We start from the raw sequence: 12390 nt of genomic DNA, 5'->3' as shown, positions 1-12390 counted from the left end.
TATTTAAATTTGATCAAATCAATAGAGGCATTTTGGGATTTTAAAGGCTATTAGGGGTGGTTTCTGTAATCTTTGAAAAGGCAGGGGTGGTTTGTGTAAAAAGACAACAGATGAGGGGTGTAAATGTAATTATCCGTTATTAGTTGCATAAAAATATCGAAATCTTTTTGTATTATTAAAATTCAGGAAGAAATTTGCTCAATTTTGTAACTAGAAAGTGATTTGAGACAGTTTTTTAATTTGATAAATGCTAATATACATTATCAAGATTTAGATAGAAGACGACCAAGAAAGCTTGAGTAGTGGCTCATGGAAGTTGAAGCTCGACTCAATTCCAAATGAGCCCACATGAAGAGCTTGAGCTCACATTCAAGTTCTGGAGCTTGAGCTATAGCTAGATTGAAGCAAGCTCATCGACTTCCATTATCATCCATCTTGGCTTGGGGACAATATTACTTTTAGTACAACTGCAACAGTGTTGCTGTTTGCTGTGGTGTTGGATGGTTTTGTTAGAAATGTGGGTATTCATTTCAATGATTTGGTATCAGAATCTTGTTTTGGACAGCATGTTTAATTTGCTGCTGGGTTGGTTAGTCCCAAGCATCGCCAACATGAAACATGAAAACAAACGCCTTCATTAGTTGTAATCGCTTGCTATCTGGCTTCCAAAGTGGTCTGCAAGATGAGCTTAGGACAATTGATGACCTTTGTTTCCTTCATATTATTGTTTTGTTGTAAAGCTGTTTAGTTGCCTCAACAGTTTTTCAACAATGCATTCCACTCTCATGTTTGTTTAGTTGGCATGTCTGATGAGCTTACCTGCAAGATTTGGGCTAGAGTGGAAATGAGGATTAAAACGTACGATACAGTGGAAAATCCAGTCAACATTTAAATCTCAGGACAAAATATGGGATTAAACCCAAACTGACCCTAAAATGTAGGCAGGTTGTAGAGGGAGATTTCTGTCATTTCATTTGGAATGCAACTGCAATGGGATTCATTATCCAACCCATATTTCTTAAAACAACCAAGTGGTAATAAAAACATGAAAAAGGTTAACATTACTTGTGGCTGCTGGGATTCGAGCCCAGGTCTCCACGGCCACAACGTGGAATTCTTACCACTAAACTACAGCCACTTGATGCTTTTGATTCTACACGGTTCCTATCTCAACAGAAACATACTTTTTTTATGTTTGTTTAAAGGTGTCGAGATTTTTTTAAAGCCATTTTACAACTTTTTTTCATCAATTTAAATGTTAAAAAATAATTGAATTTTGACTCTTAATATGTTTTTTTTTATTGTTATTACTATGTTATGATCAAATAATTCAAATTGCTCACAGAAGAAATAAATAAAAAAAAGTTAAAAGTTACATATTATTTTTTAGTTAGATAACAGAGCAAGTTACAACTATTTTCCTGAGATTTTTTATAATTACAAATATTTTTTTTGTTATTTGAGAAATTACAAATCTACCTCAAATAAAAAATAATTATGTAGCTCCTAGACAATAAAATGGACATTACTATTTTACCTAGTTGAAATTTTTAAAAAAATAGAAAAATTATTCAAAAAAAATTAAGAAAAATTGAGGGTGGTAAACTAAATCAATCCATAAGGAAGACTAATCCATAAGAGTATCTTAGAAAATTCTAAAAAATATATAAAAATTTTTAATTTATAATTCAAAAATTTATTTTGTTAGTTCACCATAATAATTGGATGAAAATATAATTCGAAGTTAGTGGAACGTGCTTGTTGTTAGACGAACATTCAATCAGGGGTATTTATATTTTTTAAATAATAAAAAAATATTAATAATTATTCTAAATTTCAAAAAAATATTTGTAATTTACCCTAACTAAAATCTAAATTTTTTCAAACAAGCCAATGCGGCATAGTCATCATAATTATATAAAAACAAAATCATATAATGTAAAATATGCTTTCCTAAGTTAGGGGATGTATATTTTCTCGAAGTGCTTTCTTTTGTATATGTTTCTTGCATCAACTCCACAACAACTTTCCACTTCTTTCTACACTTTGTCTACTAAAATAATTAAACAATTATTCCTCTCAATCCATTGAAAAATAGTCACAAGAAAACGATCCCTATGAGATTTACTAGCTCATATAAAATATAGAATAGTAAAAAGGAAAAATATTTAGAGTTTTTAACTTAAATTATACCAATTTATGTTTGATATGCGTATAATAGAAAAATACCACTATAAAAAATGCATCATTTAGTTATATTGATGACTTATTTGGACCCTATTCATAAGAGTCGTTTACAAGAGATTGAGGGGTTGGTTGGGGTGAGTTAAAATATTCTCAAAATTCTTAAAATGCCTATATTTTAGAAATAATGTTTATCTAATTGTTGAATATGCCATCTAGAAAATATGTCACCAAGAAAAGATTATTTTATGTCAGTAAAAAATCTAGAAATGTTACTTACTTGCATTTTTTATAACCGTATCTAGTTGGCATGAGTGTTCTTGCTGGCTTTCTTTTAAAGTGATGTGGCATACAATGTAAAAATGTGGTTGATATGACAGATGAGTTAAATGGCCTTTGGGCCTACTGATACTGAACTTAGATTTAGTGTTGTCTCATCAACAGAGTGGCAAAAAATCTGGACAAGTTAGCTTGTCATCTTTTCAATATGTTAATTGCACTTTGGCTAATAGGGCAGGAGTTGAGTAAATTAGGCTTGACTCGCTTATGCAAATAGGTTTAATTTGTCTTTTAGGCTAAAGAACTAATTGTTGTAGGCATCACCCTTGCTAACCTTTAAAAAACCTTTACGAACACAAGATTCGTGCAATTTTAAGTTAGGTTTGATCGAGTTAGTCTGGTTCGATCCATTCCCATATGCCCTATACGTACCACACATTAGGTATTACTTATAAAGAATTATATATTAATTATTAGGTACGCTTTGTTATTAAACTTAAATTATTTATTTCTACCTCAAACCATAAGACTATCGAAGTATCTTTGTTAGGAGCAACTCCAATACTTCTAATGTATATACGACTGACTATTCGACTTCTATCAATACTAGTAATAATTTTAGCACAATTTTTTTTACCACTATGAATCTTATAATGTTATTATGTATATCATCTTGGACGATAGAAAACTCCTATATTATTAGTCAAACTCATTTTTATTTGAAGTAATAAAACAATTCGGACGTGCAGTGCTGTCAGCCTTTGGGCTGATGCTCTCCAACAGTTAACTCGGCCCATATCAAGAAAACTTTATTATCAAGAAAAATATCTGAAAATATTAATTTCATTTTGGCTGCTGGGATTCGAGCCCAGGTCTCCACGGCCACAACGTGGAATTCTTACCACTAAACTACAGCCACTTGCTGGTTGTCGTGACTATACTAGTCATTGTTATCTCGTTTGTTTGTATTTTTAATTTTTTAATTTATGAAACATTAACTAAAGTGAAATTTATTTATCTATAACTAATATAAAGGAAAAGGCCATTTTATCTTATAAACGGTGGTTACGATACTGCACTATTAATTTTATTGTTATGCAGATAATACCCCCATGTTGATCTTCTTTGATTTTATCTTTTTGTAGTTAGCTTTCTTTCTTTCTTTTTTTTAGTGGAAATGTGATGGTTTGATTATATATATATATATATATAATTATTTATAATATATTTTAAAATATAAAATATTATTTATCAGAGACAATATGTGTCATGATGGCTTTTATGTGAAAAGAAAATTCCATATTTTTGTGGGACCAGCAAAGCAATTTAGCCTATTATAGTTCATGAATAATATTTGATTTGTTTCCTAACAAATCAATGCAACATGATCCTACATTTATAATTGTATCACAAATGTATTCAGTAAAATTAGATAAGATGAAATAAAGTCATTACACGATTAGTTCTACATGTTTTTTTAAATTGCGGAAGTAAACTTCCACCAAGTACTTTTTTTTGCGCTATATATATATGTTTCTTGCATCAACTCCACAACAACGTTGTTCTCGTTTTTTGTAGATTTTTCTGCTAAAATAACTAAATAGGTTCTTATTTAAAAACGTTTAAGAACACATAAACAACAATTCTATAGGAAATATTAGTTAACATCTATAAAAAATTGGCAAAAATATAACATAAATTACATATTAAGTACATATTTTTTCAACCCCGGAAGGTGAATTTCACAAAAGTACTTTCTCCAATCTATGTTTCTTGCATCAATTCCAAAGCAACTTCGCTCCTCTTCGGACATCTCAGATAATAATTTTTGAGTGTTGAAAGTATCGAACCTGATGCATAAGATCGCAAATGATTAATTGCAGTTATTTGATTGATTGTAGTAAATTGGTGCATAAACCTAATATGCAAACTATTTATGTAATGTAGAAGAAGTTCTTTTTTACCTATTCTACAATTAAACTTTAGCGTTTACATGTATGTTAGAATATATTTTATATAAATTTACAATTATAGTTGTTACTATCTATATATCCTAGAGATAGTTAATTAATAGGACTTTTCATCTATATTAATTTCCCTATATAATTCTAAAATTAATAAATAAATCGCATCAATAACGATAATATATATAAGTTTTGCCAATTACAATGGAATTTCATTGCAAAATCATGACAAAGCCTGCGACAAATTTGGCAAGAAAATTTCTGTGGCAAAATTTTTTGTAGTGATATCTATGTAATAGAAACTATTGATAAGGGACGTTGATAATCGTGCAAATATTGCTTAAAATAAACTTAAACTTTGGAAGAAAATGAGCTAATCCGAAAAAATGAGAAATAATTGAACAATATTAACATAGCAATCTTACATGCATAATATGCCTAAGTAATTCATCATGATTTCTTGATTGAAATACATTAGGAAAAAAATAGTGAAAAATTTCTGACATATGTTTTTATGTATTTATGCACATGCTTATACATGCATGAACAAATTAATGTGCATAGATATATACTAATTAATTTGTTGAAATAAATTCCTAGGCAAATGATTTATGTTTCCCTTATTTACTTTACGATTATAATATAAAATAAAAAAATTAATTTAAGACAACCCTTATGATATTCTTACCTGCCTCTATAGAAGACCGCAAATTCATATATTTTACACAGCTGCGCGACATGTTTGATTTTGATATTGCATTTCCTCTGGAGCTTTTGAAGGACCTTGTTTTCATTTATGCCGATTGCATCTAATTTCAAGCCGTGATGTTGGAATATTTCTTCCCGTATATACTCGGATAATTCATTGATATTATTGAAAAGCTTGATTTTAGTGATATTGCTAGATTTGGATAATGGTTCAATTAGAGGGTTGGAATTGAAGTATTCATAACAAAATTCAAACATATCATAAATTCGCACAGGATTCAAGATAGAAGATGCGACATGGTATACACTCAATTCTGGCTTGTGTTGAATTCCATGCTTTGCAGTAGCTGCAATTATTGTATTTACAAGGATATCCACTGGAACCTATTAATCATCAAATAAGTACATATTAATGTAATTGCATGTTTACCAAAAGTATGAAAAAAAACATAATGATTCTTGAAATATATATCCGTATGAATTGAAAATTAAAGAATCTAGATAATTTTTATTTTATACTTACAATATCCATAGGTACTTCTGGGTCGCCCAAAAAGGCCGAAAGCTGCCCTTTTCCATAGGAAATAAGAACTGGATCAGTCGCTCTACATCGAATACAATTTGTAGAACGACAGATATAAGCAGATGAAGGAATGGTATAAAAGAACTAGAATATATAGTTAGTTGAAATTAATGTTGATGATCTAACTTGTATCCTTGTATCCATCCAGGAAAAGGCTCTTCATAACTGCTTTCGATTATAGCTGGTCGTACGATAAGCACAGGCGTATCTCCCCTACATTCATTAATAATCATCTCTCCCATAGCTTTCGTTAGTTGATATGCATCGAACCATCCATAAAATCTTGCTCTGTAAGGCGCACACATATTATTCTATTAGATATAATGACATCATTCGTAGTTCATTTAAAAGGATAATGGTGAAAATTAGTGTAACTATAAATACTTTATAATTATATGCATTATTTTCTAAGCAGAGCTAAAATATATCAACAAAGTGTACTTGCTAAATACTCGTCAAAAGTGAAACCATCTGAACATTCTTACACATTATTTTGCATAAGGAGGTAAACTGCTTCATTTTAAGAATCACATGGGATAAATTATTATTATTTTTTTATAAGGGGATAATTTACTCATTTACAATATCATAGGAAGTTTAATTGCATTAAACCCCATATATAATGCACAGGGAAAATTAACACGTAGAATTTATCGTGTAGTACTATAATATAATACGAAAAAATAAAATTACCTATAAATAATAATAATAATAAATATGAAAAGACATAATGCATACCTCTCTTGACCAAGTTTTTTCGAATATATTGTCGTGTCAAGTTCAGTAGAAGGGCTGGCAATGGATTTGAATGCAAGGTTCATCTCATTGGCTATGTCTAGCTGAGGAAATGAGGATGTAATATTTTTTCTCCTATTTTCTCCCATAGTCATTGGCTTTTCAGAGATCACTCCTTCTCTTTCTCCATTTACAAATACTTCAATCAACAAATTAAATCAATTTACTATCATTTATATCAATCTCAAACATGTAAACATAGCTTTAAATATACTTTTTGGTTCTGTAATTTCGATAGTTTGATATTTTTATTTTTATCTTTGTAGAGTTGCAAAATACTTTTGTAACTCTATGTTATTTTGCAATTTTGGTTATTTAGGTTTCGAATTTTGCAAAAATTGTCAGAATAAATCAAGTACCCTTTGTGATTTTAGTATTTTTATTCTTTATGTTTCTAGGAGTTGCAAATGAGTTTTATAATTTTTCGAAATTTTGCAATTTTGGCCCTTTTGGTTTCGAATTTTAAAAAAGTTGTCGGAATAAATTACACACCACGTTGTTGTTGTTATTATTATTACTACTACTACTACTACTTAAGTTTTTCGTTCTTGTTGGCAAAAGTGAACCAATCAGAATAAAAATCTCAATTTAAATGAACCATGTGAGGCACACATGATTTAAGTTTTGCAAAATTCGACACTGGAGGGACCAAAATTGCGAAATTTAAAAAAATGTCAAAGTGCAATAACTACATGACTAAAAATATATTTAAGCCTATAAATATATACATATATATGAAATTTACTATATATGCTTTGGCTTCAATTACTGTATTCACAAATAGGGTTTTAATATTTTGAGCATACCAGTTGAAATATGGACAAAAAGAATAAGATTATTGCATCTCTTGGCGAATCTCAGTAGTCGTTGAGGACCATTTACATTTGCTTCGAGCAACGAATCATACCTATAATCAATATGCACAGAAAAACATGTGTATAAACATGAGCATGAACAAAAGAGAACTTAAATAGACAAGAAAAGATAAGTAATGTAATAAATATATATACACATAATGGATGATCACCTATCATCAAATGATGTGTTTCCTGCAGATTGTATTATCACGTCGACCTCCTTCATTATGGCATTAGCAGAATCGAAGTTCATACCAAGGTCCGATTCGCAAATATTACCAACAACGGCTATCAATTTCTCTCTTACAAATGCTTCATAAGATGCTCCATGCTCTTCTTGTAAGCATTTGAGTAACTCGGAGTTTATGATCTAAAGACGAAATTAAGTAGTTATATATATATATATATATATGTATATGTAGGTAACTCCACACATTATTACAACATATAATTTAAGATTGATCTAAAGAAAATAACTTGATTTGAAAAAAAAAACTAATTACCTCACGCTTCAATCGATCAAATGCGGCCACTTTGTCTTCCGCCTTGATTAATACATAGATTTTGCCCACTCCCGTCGATCTTAATAACTTTTCTACAATGGCTGCGGAATTAGTTAACTTGCGTCAGTCCAGATCAATACTATATATGTCAAATAAAATCAATCCGAAAATTTAAGTTGTTTTGATCACAATTAATCAAAAATTACTATCGGTTTATAAGTTATGGCTGAAATATTTATTATGATTTTAAGTTAGGACTAATGTTTTGGCCTTGCTTGTAAAAATAATTTAAATACCTATTGTCTAGTTGAGGTTATTTGATATTTGTCATGATTTTTTTTATTTAACCATTGTAATTATACAACAACCAAAAAATGAAGAAGATTAATGAAAAAATAATTCAACTGATAATAATATTGCGAACAATTATATATATTTAGTGAAAAAGAATTATCACAATCATGAATATAATTATTTTTTAATAATTACTGTTAGTAAAAATTAGATAAATATGGCAACCTAGTGATAATAATTATGTGTTGTCACTACAAATATAACTAATTGTCTACAGAGGCGACTTAATATACATTTTTTGCCACTGATAATTGCATTGTGCCGAAACTAATCTTATTTTTACTTATTATATATTTTTTTTGTGACAAACTTGAAAATTTTTTGATCGTGGCAAATTTTGCCCGTTATATCTAGACAAAGGGGCGCCCCTCATATTAACAAAATGTCGTTATATCTCAGTAAGAATATCAGTACATAAACATATGTACACACATACGTAGACACATACACATAAACATTACATGCATATATAGATCGATGAAGAATTACATACCTTTTCCAAGAAATCCAGTAGCACCAGTAATAAAAATGTTCTTTCCTTGAAAAAAATCAAGAATTCCTATGCCGGCAGCAGAGTCATCAATCTTTGGTGACGACTCTACCACATTGGTGGTGGTTGCATTCACAACATGGATATTATTGGGATTATTACAACGATTGTAATAATTAGCATATAAGTTGGAGCAACAACTATATGTAGATGAACAATTTGGTGTTTTTAGCCAAATATTTTTGACATTATAAGCTAATAAAGAAGGGTTGGCAATGGTGTGTAATTGCCTTCTCCCCAATGACAAGTTGATTGATGGAGAGCTAAGTAGGAATGGGCTCAAAGTCAGCAACATATTTGATTCCCAAGAAGAAAATAATAAGATGAAAGTATTATTGTGTTGTTTGGATTTTTGTCATTGACATGCAGCTCTATTTATAGAGGGAAAATTAAGAAACAAGGGGGTTTTAATTTGGTATACGGACTACCTAATAATACATTAATTTATAATTATTAAAATATTTTAGTCCGATAAATTATAGGAGTTTGGTGCTCCACGAATTGATTTTTCGCACTTTAATTCTGTAAGTTTAGAATTTTGACAATTTTCATCCTATAAATTGCATGTGACTTGATTGATTATGTTTGATTAGATACTTCAAGTGAACATAATATCTTGATATACAATTGTATCATTTATTTATTATAAATAACTTAATAATTAATAATATAGAGTTCTTTTTTCGTAGAGTTGATTGATTAAATTTTAGGATTTGGCATAACAGTGCAATAGCATCCATCATAAATTTGGGTGGCCTATACACAGACACATGCATATACATATATATATATATATATAAATATCTATAGGGTTGGCTGAAGTTATATGTTGCTATCCTATAACTAATTTATAGGTTCTAAAGATGAACTGCTGAGCCATTTTAGTGTTTGTTTTCTATTTTGGCCCATTTTTTAGATAAGTTAAAATATGCAATATGTTTGGCTGCTTTGATTTGGTAGTTTTTGGTATATTCTGGAGTGTTTTGAAACAGTCTTTAATTGTTTTTGGTCCAAAAAATTGTACACTAATTATATACATATTCATACATATATATATATATAAATATGATTTGACAATAAACAGTATTTTTTGTTTTCTATTAACCAACATCAAACATACCATACTTATTCTATATTTTACCCAAAAACAAATCCAAGTATACACAATATCTCTAATATATACTTATTTATTTTGGTTTTTCTCTCTCTATCTCTACAAAACACACCAAAATAAGTTAAAAATAAAACCAAACATAGTGTTTGTTCCTGGCGTACTTAAGGTGTCTGATACTCCTAACCCCTCAGATGTAATCAAATATAGACTTCCTACGTACTATCCACGATTATATATATATATTTTTATCTAAATTAAATAAAAAAAGTTAATGTATTGCATTATAACAGAATCTTTTATGTAAAATAAAAGTTTTATTTTTACTAGGTAAAACCAAATAATTTTGAATTTTTAATCTAGTTGGTTATTATTCACAAAGAAATGTACAACATAGTTATACTTACTAAAATTTGTATTATATGATATTATTTTCAAATAATTATGGCATTCTATTAAATATATATAAACTTTATGTATATATATATTCAATTCTATATAAAAATAGAAAAAAAATAAAATATTAGTTAAATATATTCTTGTATTATATAATCATCTTCCATAAAAAAATATATTAAAATACTTAAATTTAAAATAATTTTTTTACTTATTAAAAAATAAAATATAAAGTAAAAATAGAAACTAGCTTTAAATTAATTATACGTATTAAAGACAGCTGAAAGGATAAAAGAAGAAAGAAAGGAACATGGACGAATTAATAGGCGAACAACATAATGAATTAACAAAAATAAATCAATATTTAAAATAACAAATATTATGCAAAAATTTTAAATAAAAAATAGATTGAAATGTATAAATAGATAATAACTACTAACTTTAATAAAAATAAAATAAAAATGGGTCGAATTGATACATTACAGGCTCACAGCAACTTATAAATGATATTGGCTTTATTCAAATTTTGGGATTTTGGTAAGCAATACAGCACTATAAAGTACAAATGAAGGATAGTTGTTTGTCTCATAATCACTTTTGAATGACAAAATATAAAGAACCCAAGTTAATTAACCAATATGAAACTTCTTAATTAATTAAGAAGTTTAAATGTAATAATATAGATTATATTCTTTTTTTTCCTTTTTAAAAAAAATTGAATCACAATGATGCCCCATAAAATTATTGGATCAAGCTCACAAAACAGACATACCAACCTAACTGGCTAAGAGGCCAGCTGGGCCACCAGTAGGGAGACAAAGCCCACAAGCTTACTTCCTACTTTTTTGAGCAGGTAGGTCCAAGATACAAGCTCATTTTAGCCGAACACATCACCACACAGTTGGGAGGCACATCATATATCTCGCCAACACATTTATACACATCACCCTGAAATATTTTCAGGTGGTTCCAAGGGTAGGTGACACATGAGTTGGGAAATCCACAAGTAACCAACTCCCGAATTTTTAAGCAGATATGACAAGATTCAAACCATCTCGTGTATCTCACTCTAATTCAATTCAAATCATAAATGGTTTAGTCTGAATGAAGCCAGCTCAAAGGGTTTTCCAACGGCATACGACACTCCATAACAACCCCCATATTCTGCTCTGTACACGCCTATAAATAGAGGTTTTATGCAGTCATTTAGTAACATCAATCATCAGTCTCAAACCTTCACTTATTCCCTCAATTCTGTCTCGAGTTTTAGGCTATTTTGAGCCTATATTTTGCATTCTATACGAATATATACACTTTATCATTACTTTATATCATTATTCTTACTTTAATTCAAGTTTTCTTTATTCTTTTTCAGTATAACCGTTACTGACTTAAGCGTATCGGAGTGCTAACCTTTATTTTGTAGAGTTAGTCCCCATTGATCTTCAAAAAAAAAAAATTTAGTCCTTCAACTTTGTGATGTGGCAAAAAAGCTGCAACACATCGCACAGAATAAGCGATTTTCTCTCCTTTATCAAAAGAATGAGCTAAACTCAAATTAAAAATTGAGAAATTACTATAATTCCCTTACAATACATTGTTATATTTAGAAAATCTACTAAATTATTTCTAAATTCAAAACATTTATTCATCAAATATTCATTCCTAACTATATAAAAAAAATTATATAGTCAATATATAATTTTTAAAATTAAAATTTTATATTATAACTTAGAGATAAGTTTTGGATAAATACAAAATGACTACTTAATATATTTAAAATAGATAATTTTTTTAGCCAAATAAGATTCTTCTTGACAATTTAAAAATTCAAAATTCCTATAAATTAGTATTCGATCAAAAATTAACTTGATTTTACTCAATCACCATTTGCTATATATATATATATTTGATTTAGAGATATACATATATATATATATAAATTCACCTAAAAGCTTCACTCATAATAAGTAGTAGAAAATATATCACTAAAATTTCAGATAAATGGATTTTCGTATCGATAAACCCCAAAATTTACTTTTGTTTTATTATTATAAAAAGATACTTCCCTATATCTAAATTACTGTTTACATGTATTTATTATGT

The 12390-nt window shown here is 28.7% G+C and overlaps 1 long non-coding RNA gene and 1 other non-coding gene across 3 annotated transcripts; both read right to left on the bottom strand.

Annotated features, from left to right (window-relative positions):
- On the bottom strand, nucleotides 1067-1138 carry TRNAH-GUG. The gene has a single exon. It is a non-coding gene; the product is annotated as a tRNA-His (tRNA).
- LOC105160793 lies at nucleotides 4052-9106 on the bottom strand. Of its 2 annotated transcripts, XR_002286913.1 has the most exons (9): nucleotides 8721-9106; nucleotides 7874-7974; nucleotides 7541-7740; nucleotides 7320-7420; nucleotides 6457-6652; nucleotides 5845-6006; nucleotides 5659-5740; nucleotides 5116-5519; nucleotides 4052-4313 (listed from the first exon to the last, which is right to left on the bottom strand). It is a non-coding gene; the product is annotated as a fatty acyl-CoA reductase 2 (long non-coding RNA). The 2 variants fall into 2 exon arrangements; XR_002286914.1 differs by lacking the exon at nucleotides 5116-5519 and having other exon boundaries at nucleotides 4193-4313.

This window comes from Sesamum indicum, linkage group LG4 (genome assembly GCF_000512975.1).
Source record: "Sesamum indicum cultivar Zhongzhi No. 13 linkage group LG4, S_indicum_v1.0, whole genome shotgun sequence".
Classification (NCBI taxonomy): domain Eukaryota; kingdom Viridiplantae; phylum Streptophyta; class Magnoliopsida; order Lamiales; family Pedaliaceae; genus Sesamum; species Sesamum indicum.
The sequence above is the reverse complement of the archived record's forward strand: the minus strand, read 5'-3'. Positions and strand labels throughout refer to the sequence as shown.